At 43.7% G+C, this 11729-nt stretch overlaps 1 protein-coding gene and 1 long non-coding RNA gene across 5 annotated transcripts in view; one reads left to right on the top strand and one right to left on the bottom strand.

Annotated features, from left to right (window-relative positions):
• The window catches only part of Rcan2 (regulator of calcineurin 2), a 259527-nt gene that overhangs the window by 3415 nt on the left and 244383 nt on the right, over positions 1–11729 (bottom strand). The window lies entirely within an intron of this gene.
• LOC124988989 (uncharacterized) overlaps positions 1–11729 on the top strand; it is a 135223-nt gene that overhangs the window by 59701 nt on the left and 63793 nt on the right. For 2 of the 3 annotated variants that reach the window (XR_007109531.1, XR_007109532.1), the window contains exon 1: positions 2328–2417. The exons of the other annotated variant lie outside the window; for it this stretch is intronic. This is a non-coding gene — a long non-coding RNA (uncharacterized LOC124988989). Of the gene's footprint in view, positions 1–2327; positions 2418–11729 lie in introns of those variants that run through there. 3 annotated transcript variants of the gene reach the window in all.

Genomic DNA, 11729 nt, shown 5'->3' with positions numbered 1-11729 from the left:
GTTAAGATCTATGGTACCCAATTGTAAGGAGTAAGTCATTCTCAAAGGCTTTTTGGTAGAGGTGACAGTTGACCTGGGTCTACCTGACAAGTAGAAGACCACTAGGTGGAGGGGCAAGAGAAGGGGACCAGTCTCAGTCTGCATGTTCATAACTTCTCATCTTAGCCATTGACATATTTATCTTTCTCCCATATCTTTCTTTCACTTCCAGTCCTCACTAATCAGTAGGAAAAAACCATCTAAAAATGATGTCTTCCAGATATCCTCCTGGCTGGTGGCTCTCCAGGATTCACTAGAACATGTTCAAATTTCTTAGCCCATCACAGAAGACTGCATAATCTCTCATCAACGTTACCTCCATCCATTCCCTTTTGGCTTGGTCAAATCAGTTTACCTGTTGTCCCCTAATCACAATAGCCACATTATTATACCCACCAAAACTAGCTACTTTTACTTGGCATCGTCTCACCTCTATTTGAGATCTCCCTAAATCCTGCCCTTCTTCCCAGATCAAGACCAGACACAACTCAGTCCAGGAGTCCTGCTTTCCTGTCTTTAGTGGAAAGTGCTTCTGCTGGACAGCTTGAGCAAGTATTATCAGTTCTGGCAGCAGGACACTATTTACATGCTGCTGGTCACATCTAGGTAAGCAACAGTGGTGAAAACAGCGAATTCTTATAAGGTACCTTTTAAAATTCTGGTACTGACAGAGAATGAGGAGCACTGATAATGCAGTAGATAGCACAGCTCTTCTAAGTGATATTGGGAAAGATGGATGCACCACAGTTGCCCTTGTTATTGGTTGAATTGAGTTCCCCTAAAAGATGTTGAAGTTCTGACCTCCAACTCCTATAAATGTGACCTTATTTAAGGAGAGGGACTTTACAGTTGATTATGTTAAGAAGAGGTTGTTAGGATAGGCCCTGCTACAATACAACTGGTATCTTATAAGAAGGGAAAGTTGAATATTCACATACCCAGGGACAATGCCTTTTAAAGAATGGAGTTATACTGCCATAGGCAAGGAACCAACAGAAGCAAGAAAAGGTACTAAAACAGATATCCTACAGAAATTTCAGAGAGCACATGGCCCCGTGTGCACCTTGATCTTGGACTTTGAACCTCCAGAACCATGAGTCAACAAATTTTTCTTTTTGTGAAAGCCACTCAGTTTGTGGTACTTTTTTATAGCAGCCTCAGCAAACTGATATAGCCACACCCTGCTAAAAGTGTTCTCTTTCTGTTCAGAGTCAGAGAAGTCTTTACTGGACACTCTTTGCCCCCAATATCCTACTGTGTTGAGGAAAGGCTTTTCTGGTAGTAGCAAAAAGGAATAGAACTAGCCAGAGCCACTGGACAATGGCTCATGAAGACTCTGTGGTTTGCAGTCTAGATGTGGTAAAATTATAGGCAGAGAGAACTTCCTCAAGTCTCTGACTCATGGGAGCTGATGTGAACTAGAATGGATGCAGGTGAGGACAGTTACAGAAGGAGGAGACCTGCGGCAGAACCAGGTACTGTCAATCACTCACACTACTTGGAAAGAAAGAATTGAGAGAACTAACCTAATCAGGTTGTAGTCCACTCAGCAGTTATTATACTACACAGATGTGTAGGCATGGAACACGGCTTGATGCCATGGAAAGTTAATTTAATCATGTGGGTCCCATCCTCCCTAAAGTATTTTGTCCTAACATAAAAGAACTGCATTATCAAAGTTCCAGGATAAAAGAAACATGTCAGGTATTGCTATGGAGAGGAACCTGCATGAAACCAGCTTTACCTGAGAGGTGTAGGATAGGCTCTGGGCTGAGGGTGGGCAGACCTGGTTGGTGGCATCTCTGGGCAGAGGTTCTCAAACATCTGATAATTTACTGGGGTGCTTGTTAAAGGCAGAGATTATCAGGATGGGATGCCATCTTGCACATTCTGATTTAATGGAATCCCCATTTGTATCCAGTATCCCTTGGCACTTCTGGTTGTTTCTGTGTCTGGGTGGCCAGAGTTTCATCACTTTGTGGGATAGCAAGGGACTGTGGTCCCATGAGGTACTGGCACACACATAACATGCCCCTTCTTCCACTCTGCATCATTTTTTTAAATTGGATAGTAGTTTTTATTGGTAATAGTTCAGAGAGAGGACAATGGAAAGAAAGGCACACAAAGGAAAAGAGGCAAGGGACCCCAGGTCAGTTCCCCCAGCCTCCTGGCCACCGGCACTCATTCATCTTTGGCGTTCTCATCTTTGTTTCTGGAGAACAGCAAGTTGCTCAAAGTCCAACAGCATCCAGAGTGCCTAAAATTTTCTTTCTTTTTTGTTTCAGGAACTCTTTGCAATTCTGAATGAAAGATACTCTCAAATAAAAGAGGAAGACCTGATTTCTAAGTCCTGGAATGAGGTGGTGGTCCTTGTTTTAGTGAGTAGGATGTCTTTCTCACCTTTGAAGAAGCCCCTGTAGAGGAAACACCCGCAGCTGTTGGAGTCCTGTTCATGGCTTGCAGGGGGATGGTGTCTGCCATCCTCAGAGGGGAAGACCACAGAAAGGAATCTGCCACAGCAGATGAGTGTGGAGGTTTCTGGTCCTGGGGTGGAGGTGGTGGTGACAGCAGGGACCCAGACCAGAGGACTGACCAGACACCCTCTCCCTTTCTTCATCTGTTGGCAAATGTTAACCTTTCCACTCCTGACCCCATAGTTGCAGTGAAGTACAACAAAGCTAAACTTTTGATTATACCTTTTGTTGGCCTTGGCTTAGATCAAGAGCATGCCTTAAAGACACCCCTCCTTGCAGTATGTTTACCATGTCAGGGAGGTTGCTTCCCTCTATGGGTAGCAGTGGGGGACTCACAGGATGGGAGAGGCCAGCACGGGGGTAGCCTCTCTATGTGGGGTGCAAGGCAACTTTCACATAGGTGGATGTAGTCAGATGGGCCAGTAGTAGAGGTACTTCACGGCTGTGATCCCATTTACTCTGACATTTCATTATTCTATTTTTAGAAATTTTCTTACTATCAAAAGCCAGCAAAGCTTAACAGCTGCTGAGAGCCTACAAACTAAAAAGAAATGGCATTAGCCTTGCTGGATTGAATTTTTCTTTTTTTGGCCTCTTTTTCCCTTTGGGCTTCAACTAATTCCTCTACTGTGAGGGCTGACGTCAATGCTGTCACCATGCAAAGGGACCAACTAAGCTTAGTTGGGGACAAGAAGTCCTCAGGCCTTATCCACCCAGGTTGGGGACAGGTCCTGTCCCAGTGCAGTGAGAACAGGGCACTGGACCAGCATTTCTTGTAAAGGACGAGAGGATTCACCTCTCAGGTGCTTCCTCCTCTGTATTCTGTACGTGCCCTCTCCCCTATACACAGAAGGCCAGCACCTGTCAAAACATGCATCCTTCAGGGTTTTCTGTCTACTCCCTTGAAATAAATTCCCAGCCAAACAAACAAAATCCTCTAGCACCGGGCCAAAAGTTAAACTCTCACACAGGCCTTGGAACTATCTGAGGCTTGGCCACAGTTCAAAGCAGATGCCAAATTCTGTTTCCTTTTTTCTTGAGTGGGTGGGAGAGGTTGGTGACAATGTCCCAATTCCTACTGATCTGGAGGAGGGATCTTGGGTGCCCACAGGCTGCTTCCTATCCTCAGGAGGAGGAGGAGGTGAAGGTTCTGCAGTTCTGTCAGAGTCACAGAGGAGTGCGATGGGGCTGCCAGTCCAAATGCCACAGGAAGCCTCCATCACACTGTGACCTTTGGCTTATGGGCCATGGGTGGGCTCCTTCTCTAATTCTAACTTCACCATGTGCTTATACAGTTTGTGCAAGTCAACATAATTCAGGTGCCTTAGGGCAGGGGATGATCCAGAGGCATATGCATGTGCATTAAAGCAGGGTTGAGACTACTTGTTCAGATTCTTAGAAAACTTTTGTGATGGAAGGAAGATCACATGGTCCACTAAGGAATAGCTAGGATCCCTGCTCTAGAGGCTTCCAGAACATAGTAAAGTCTAACAGGTGCAAGGAACTTTATTCCTTAGCATTCGTTGCTGGTCTGGGAAGATTCTCCCCCCTGAACACCAGTCCTCCCTCTAGAAGGAGCTTACTTCAGGCTGCTTTCATATCTGCACCCCAACTTCCTGACATCTCCCTGTAAGTCTCCTCTTCCTTTCCAAACTAGAATTAGTTGTTTGCCCCATGGCTCCACATTTCCTTCCTGGCTCCCACGTTTCTCCTGGCGGTTCTGTCTTTTTTCCAGCCTTCTAGGTGCAGATCCTTAGATCCAGTTATCCTTGAATTTTCTTTCTCCTCATCCACTGCAGTTACTCAGTCACCAAGTATCTCTGAGCGCTGCTTTGAAGGCTTTCTGCGGGTACTCCCTCACCCACCCGCCTTGTGATGACCCAGCCCACGCTCACCCTCTGCCACCCACCAGGGGGCTCCCTGCTGCTTTCCTCCCCAAAGGAACTAACCTCCCCAGCCAGAATCAGCCCCTACAACAAATTTTGGAGACTCCACCTTTCCACATACTGGAAGTGTGACTCTTAGAAAGCTACATAGCGTTTCCACACCTCAGTTTCCCTCATCAATGCAATGGCAATGCCCACATCACTGGGAGACTAGGAAATAAGGAAATGTGTTGTCAGCTACTTTACAAAGTTCTCCCGTGATGCACAGTGTGATTTTTCAGGGTGATATTAGTTTGATCAATGCTTTTCCCCCTCCCCCAAGAATTTCCAGTTTTCAGTCGGATGAACTAATCACGCAACGGTCCAAGAATCAAGCAGTCAAATGGTTGTAAAGAGCTTTCACTCACTGGAATCTGTTGTAAAGAGCAGGAAGAGGTGAATGAGATGCTGAGTCCCATGGTTCAAGTGAATAGCCAGGTGTCATGTAATCAAATCCCCCAGATGAATCTCTCCTTTCCTCCAGTCCCTGTGTCCCCTTTTCTGACTTGTCCTTGGGAAGTTTCTTTCCTTTATCCTCTTTTCCTATCTATTTACATACCTCTGTTTCCGTGAAATGGAAAACCAGAAGCTCCTGTTCTAAGGAAACTTCTGATTTTCTTTTTCTGAGTTGTTCTGAGCTACTTATTTATAATGCTTAATCACACCAACTTTTGTATTATTCATTAGTTACTTCATCTAGTGATGCTTTACATTCCAATCACCCAAGCTTCTTTTGGGATCCCTGCCACACAGGGCACATGCTAACGCTCAATAAATGATAGATTTATGAAGGACATCGGGCACAGCTGTTGATCATGACTTGTGTAATATCCAGTATGTACTCACACATGAATTTTCCTTCTGTGGTTTACCTGGTGTAAATTTTAGCATTTCAGAGAAGCTGAAAGTTATTTAATGCAGGTATCTACCCTATTTATTAGTACGCTATCGGTGCTGGGCCTTGGTAGGGATTGTAGAAACTTAGCATGTTCCTTAAAAAGAGCTGTTTAGGGAATACTTCCTAAATGCCAGGCACAGATCTAAGTTTCTAAGTGGTTCATGTAAACAGGTGTTTAATGATGCCTACGGCTCTGTGGTGTGGGTTTCATCGTGTTGGGTTATGCTAAGGAAACCGAGCTCACACAGGGAGTGACCGCAGAGCCAGGATTCAGACCTGCCCAGCTTCACCAACCATGCTCACTGTCCCCTCTGGTTCCGCCTCTCATTATTTTCACTGTTTCACATTCTGCAAGAAACTCCACTGGAAGGGAGCCTAGTTTTAACTTTTACTTCTAATACATTTTCATGGCAACATATTTTCAGTGTATATTTGTTCTCTAGCTAAAGATAGACTATTTATTTCTCCTGAACTTTGCCTCATTTTATTTTGGGCTTTGCTAGTTATTCTAGGCAAGGTCTCTTTGACAATGAATCTTCTATAAATTATAGCTGGGTGCAGGGGTGCATGCCTGTAATCCCAGTGACTCAGGGAGCTGAGACAGGAGGATTGCAAGTTTGAGGCCAGTCTCAGCACATTAGCGAGGCCTTAAGCAACTTAGCAAGACCCTGTGTTCTATAAATTATAAACTGAGTTAATCTCCTCTGGAAGCTGTGGACTCAGGAAAGTATCCTCGATGTTTCCCTCCTGTTTAACCTTACCATCTCTCATATGAAAGTTGAATTCTCAACAGGAATGTTACATGTTGTAGCAGATCATGCTTTCCAAAGGTGATATAATATCTCCCCTCTTCCAGGACCTTGCCACTCCCCATTGAGTAGTGTTCCCTCTGTTCCTTCTTTGAAAACCTGGGCAGGCCTTTATTTTTATATATATATATATATATATATATATATATATATATATATATATATATATATAAATATAGTTTTATTGTAAACAAATGGGATACATGTTGTTTCTCTGTTTGTACATGGTGTAAAGGCATACCATTTGTGTAATCATAAATTTACATAGGGTAATGTTGTTTGATTCATTCTGTTATTTTTCCCTTCCCCCCACCCCTCCCACCCCTCTTTTCCCTCTATACAGTCCTTCCTTCCTTCATTCTTGCCCCCCTTCCTAAACCCAACTCCAACCCCAACACTAACCCCTCCCACCCCCCATTATGTGTCATCATCCACTTATTAGCGATATCATTCGTCCTTTGGTTTTTTGAGATTGGCTTATCTCACTTAGCATGATATTCTCCAATTTCATCCATTTGCCCTGGGCAGGCCTTTATGACTGCCTTGATAACTTACGACAGAAGTAACCACTATGACTTCTGGGTTACTAAAATGCCAGACACTTCTGGCATACTTTTTCAGGATGCTTGCTCTTGAAACCTCACCTCCATGTCGTAAGGAAGCCCAATCAGCCTATGGAGAGGAAGCAGGGTCCCAAACCCACCAGTCATTGGAATGACCCCTCCTGAAGCTGATTTGCCAGTCTCCAGGTGTGCTGTCCCAACAATACCACATGGGACAGAGATGAGATGTTCCCCAGAGCCTTGACTAAGTAGATTCATGAGCATAATAAACAACTGCTGCTGTTTTAGGCCCTACGGTTTTGGAGTAGTTGGTTCTGTAAAAGTGGGCCTGGGTGGTACAAATTCTTTCTGTTCGAAAGCTTGGGGAGCCACTACAGTTGAGTTGAAGTTAATCGCCTGTGGTGTTTTTCTCCTTTCCCCTGATTGGCACTTTGTTAGAGTGGATATACTTCACTAGGTCTGGTGGTTCCCTTGTGTGGAGGACATTTTGGATCTCTTGCTGTCTCTCTATGGCCCCTTCTCCACTCCTCCCTTTGGAAGAGGAGCAATACTAGGGTAATTTGGGGGAAAGAACTGGAAATGCTCTCCTCACCTTGCCCACCTTTCATTCTGAGCCTCTTTTCCTGTGAAGAGTCTGAGCTCTGCTCTGGGGCCCTGTGCTAAGTCTGGCAGGAGAGTCCCTACCCAGTGCTGGGCAGCCTGATACTTTCCAGCTCTGTGATGGTGTGGGTGCACCTGCCTGGTTCAAGATGTTCATTTCTTAACCTTAACTTGTCATCCAAAACCAACCTGGCAATTAACAACGGCACCAAAAACTCATCTGTCTGCTTCTCGTTTGGTTCTGAGCCGATTAGGGTTCAAACACCAGTGTCAGTAATCAGTCTACACTGAATTTTAAAACAAGATGCTGGCTTATCAAAGGAAGTGCTAAGAACATTTCCAGTAGAACTCGAACACAGAACCATGTTGGGTTGTGTGCCAAGTGCTAAGCTTTAATTTGGACTGAGTCCTTTATATTTGGTTGAGAAGAATACAAATTGCAATATTAAAATCACTGCAGGAAAACAGAACGGCTTGACTTAAAGGGCATGGCACCTGCCTAACCGCCAAGAGGCACTACGGAGCCCCCGCGGGTGGAAAGGTGGCAGTGGGCTTTGTGCATGCTGGCTTCACTGCGCATGCCCAACTGTTGGTGAAAACAGCTCCACGAGGTGTGCAGGATGGTTTAGATGCGCTTGAAAGGCGTTCACATTTAGATTTTCTTTCAAGAGTTAGGTTTAAGATTTAAATTAGGCAGGAGAGGAAGGCCCAGGAGGCTGCAAACCCTGGTTTGCTGCTCCCTGTTGACTCTGCGGGCAGAGGGGTCCCGCACTATCCAGTGCCGGGCAGGGATACCCCAGGAAGCGGGACAAGCCTAGGGGTGACGTGCCCTGCCTCCCTCTGTCTGGGGCCCCTGCCAGCATTTGAACTGTTGCGCCATGCTCACTCCTGCCAGGACTTGTGCTGGGGAGTGTGTTCTTCAATGGAAGGACTGAGGTATACGGAAAAGCAGCAGCCCACCCCCAAACAGATGTGCTATTTAATTTTTTTTTTTTTAATTTAATGGTATTTTCAAGACACCTCTTGGTGATCTTGCTTTACTGGACACTCTGTCCCTTGTCTCAACACCTCTTTGTCACTTTCAACTAGTGTGATTAGTGTCCTCCTTAAACAAGTGCTGCGCCCCCGTGTGGTCTGCCAGTGAATTTTGTTGTTGCCGCCATGACTTAAGGACTGAGTTGGGGTGGAATCCTGCATTTAGCTGGTGAGGCCCAGGGCTGCTAAATGTACTGCTTTGTGTAGGACTGTCAACTCCAAAATCACAGCATTCTTATCGCCGTACACTGAACTCAGAGCTTAATACACACACTTAGATTTTAATAGGAGACAAAGATGGTTTGACAATCAACTGATAATAAATAGGTGATACAAATTGAGCATTTACTATATCCAGGGCTGGACACAGAGATTAATGTGGCTTGTCTCTTTCGATAAGCAATCGGATTTTCTGTTTAGGAAACTGAGGCACAGAGAGGTTAAGGAACTTGCTTTAGTTCACACAGCCCATAAAAGATGGAGCCTAGAATCAAACTCACATCCTGAGTTTTCATCATCATCCTAAAGCAAGAAAAAAAGCCTTTCTTCATGCTGGATCTTCATCTACAGCTACAAAATAGAATATTCTAGGTCACAGGGGCTTATTGGAAACTAAAGATCACATGTATTTGGTAGCTACCTATTCACAAAATTAATGTGAGAATAGAGAAAAAAACCTCTTTTTTTAGTAAGAGTGAAAGAGATTCAGGATTAAAAGAAATATTCCAGAGTTCACTCCTCTGTAAACTTGGGTCTCTGATTCCTTTGTGTTTCCTTGAGTGCATATTTCCTGTTTCATTGTGGTAAGCCCTGGAGATGGGCGGTGGACTATAATCAGGTATCCTGGGTGCCAGTGTATACAGTGCGTTTTCTCCTAGGGTCAGGTGTGAGGTAGCCATGGTGTGAAATGGATCGTATGGATCATATGGATTCATTGTAGGAAAACGTATTATTAACAGGAATGACTGGGATTCTCCTTCCTTGTTCTACCGTGGTCCTAACCTGTATCAAAATGGTAGACAAAAGAATTTGGCAAGATGTTAAAAGACGGAGGGAGGGAGAGCAGAACACTTTACATTTGTCATAAGGGGAGCTCTATTTCATAAAGGGAAATTTGCTTCTGGAGGCTTCTCTTTCATATAGGATTAGGGTGACCATTTATCTTTATTCCCTTCTGAGACATTTAGGACCCAAAGTTCTTTATGGGGCACTCTGATTGAGGACCTGGATTACTAACTGAGATAGAAAGTAGAACCCTAGTAGGAAGGCAAGGGCCAGAGAGACCCAGGGAACCTCAGAAGGAGAGGGGTGAGGAGGCAGAGAGGGAGGAAGAGCAGAGAAAAGAACCTCACTGAATCCTGGAGGAGGGGGCTTGTCCACCCAGGCAAGAGGAGAATGGCAGAGACAGAGATCACAGGAGCTGGTTGGACGCCCCCTGGAGTCTGGAGGTTTTCCTCTATGGGAATGAACCCTATTATTCTTTCTTAGGATCAGAAGTGTGACCTAGGCAGCAGCTCTGGGGACACACACACACACATAGTGAAGGAGAAACACCAAAAGAATCCTACTTTAAAGTACTTATGTTGGGGTGGTAAAATTTGTTATTCAGCTTTTCCCATTTTTTGTCCATGTGTCTTTCAGATTGTCTGCAATTTGTACATTTTACCTATGAAATAAGAAAAAGTGTTTCATGTTGCTATTAGGTAGTGATTGAAGATAAGTTGTGGAATTATGTGCTGAGAAGAAAAGCCCCTTTAAAATTTTTAAATTTTTCCCAGAAAAAATTATTTGAAAGGGAATGGAAAATGGCGAATGTGTTCCAAGATCACAAACCTAAGTCCCTGTGTGGGGAATGATGTGGGGAGAGGGTACTAATTGGCAAGGTGGGTGCTAGCTCCTGTGCCTTTTATACCTGTGATCAGAATATAGTAATTGTTGGATGGACTGAGTTCTTACATAACATTCATCCTACACGTATCCTAGACATAGGTGCTCATCTATATTTTAAGAACTGAATTTTATCTACATCTGAGTCAGAGCCTAGAATAGAAAAGGCTTCTTCCTTGTGAATTACGTTAATTAAGGAAATATATTTTCTATTTCGGGAGACAATGTGTACTAAGCAGAAACACCAAAATTGCTTTACTATAGCATGTTTTGATAGAGCAGGATTTAGGGGGGAAAATCTAAATATAGCAGACGTAGGCAACTGGAACCTCAAGCGCCATTTTAAACCTTCCTTTGCAGTTAACTAAAATTGATCTCCCTAACAAGAGCTAAAAATAGCAGGAGGAAAAAAGAGTAGACAATGACTTTTCATATCGCTCCCGGCAGGCATTTTCAGTGACAATGAACATGACCTTCCAGAGCCATCCAGACAGCAGAACAAAGCCTGGCATTTCACATGGGGCCCCTGATTTACCACCTGTTTAGTGGGGCACGCATCTCGATTTTGCCATTTTTGCTGATTGGTATGGATAAGTTGTTTTGCTGGGCTGGGTTTTTACTTTTTCCCTATCTTGTTTTACGTTTAAGAAAAAGAACAGAGCATTGTACTGCTTCTGGAATTAGGGGTACTATGACAATAGATATTATCAAATAAATAAAAATATTCAATTCATTATCCACCTCAAGGTCAGAGACCATCTTAGCTTATCTAATTTACTGTTAGATGATGGGCATCTACAAATTCACCAGGGTGAATAGAAACATAAAGCACACCCATTTTTTATAGAGAGCATAAACTTCCCCTTAAACAGAACAGAAGGTAGCAAATTCTGATCTACATGTCCCCTTGGACATGAGAAGAAAGCAAGGGATGTGCCCTGAAATTCTGAGGCACTGGGTTGGTTGGGTTGGTGGGGGGCCGGTGGGGGGGGCAAAAGAAACAAGATATAGAAGAAAAAAATGTCCAAATTGTTTTGTGTTTGTAAAATCTCCTTTCCCAACAATTTTGAATTTCTTCTGGAAAAATCAATTTTACTATTCAAGAGACTTCTCTGCTTTTTCAAACTTTTAACCTTCCAGGGCAAAGAGTGCTTGTTCCATCCATCCATTTTGCTTCCTGGCAGAGGAACATATTTAACTTACCAGCTGGGCAGCCTTGACAATTCATTTCTCCAGTCTGTGTCTTACATTTTCCAATCATATAAATGAGGATATTGACAGTGCTGTGTGCAATATTAAGTGAGATAATATAGTAAGGTATTTAGAACAGTGCCTGACACATTGTAAGCACTGCATGTTAAGTCATTGTTTTTATTTAATTATTTATTTTACTTCCTGGATCAAAGACAGAATAAACAGTCATAGGGACAGTGGTTAAGAGTGTTTGACATTGTACCTCTCATAATTCTCAAGAACACAAACTTGCTCTCACTGGAAAA

This window comes from Sciurus carolinensis, chromosome 7 (assembly GCF_902686445.1).
Source record: "Sciurus carolinensis chromosome 7, mSciCar1.2, whole genome shotgun sequence".
NCBI classification, from domain to species: Eukaryota; Metazoa; Chordata; class Mammalia; order Rodentia; family Sciuridae; genus Sciurus; species Sciurus carolinensis.
Note: the sequence above shows the minus strand (reverse complement) of the source record. Positions and strands in the feature narration are given on the sequence as shown.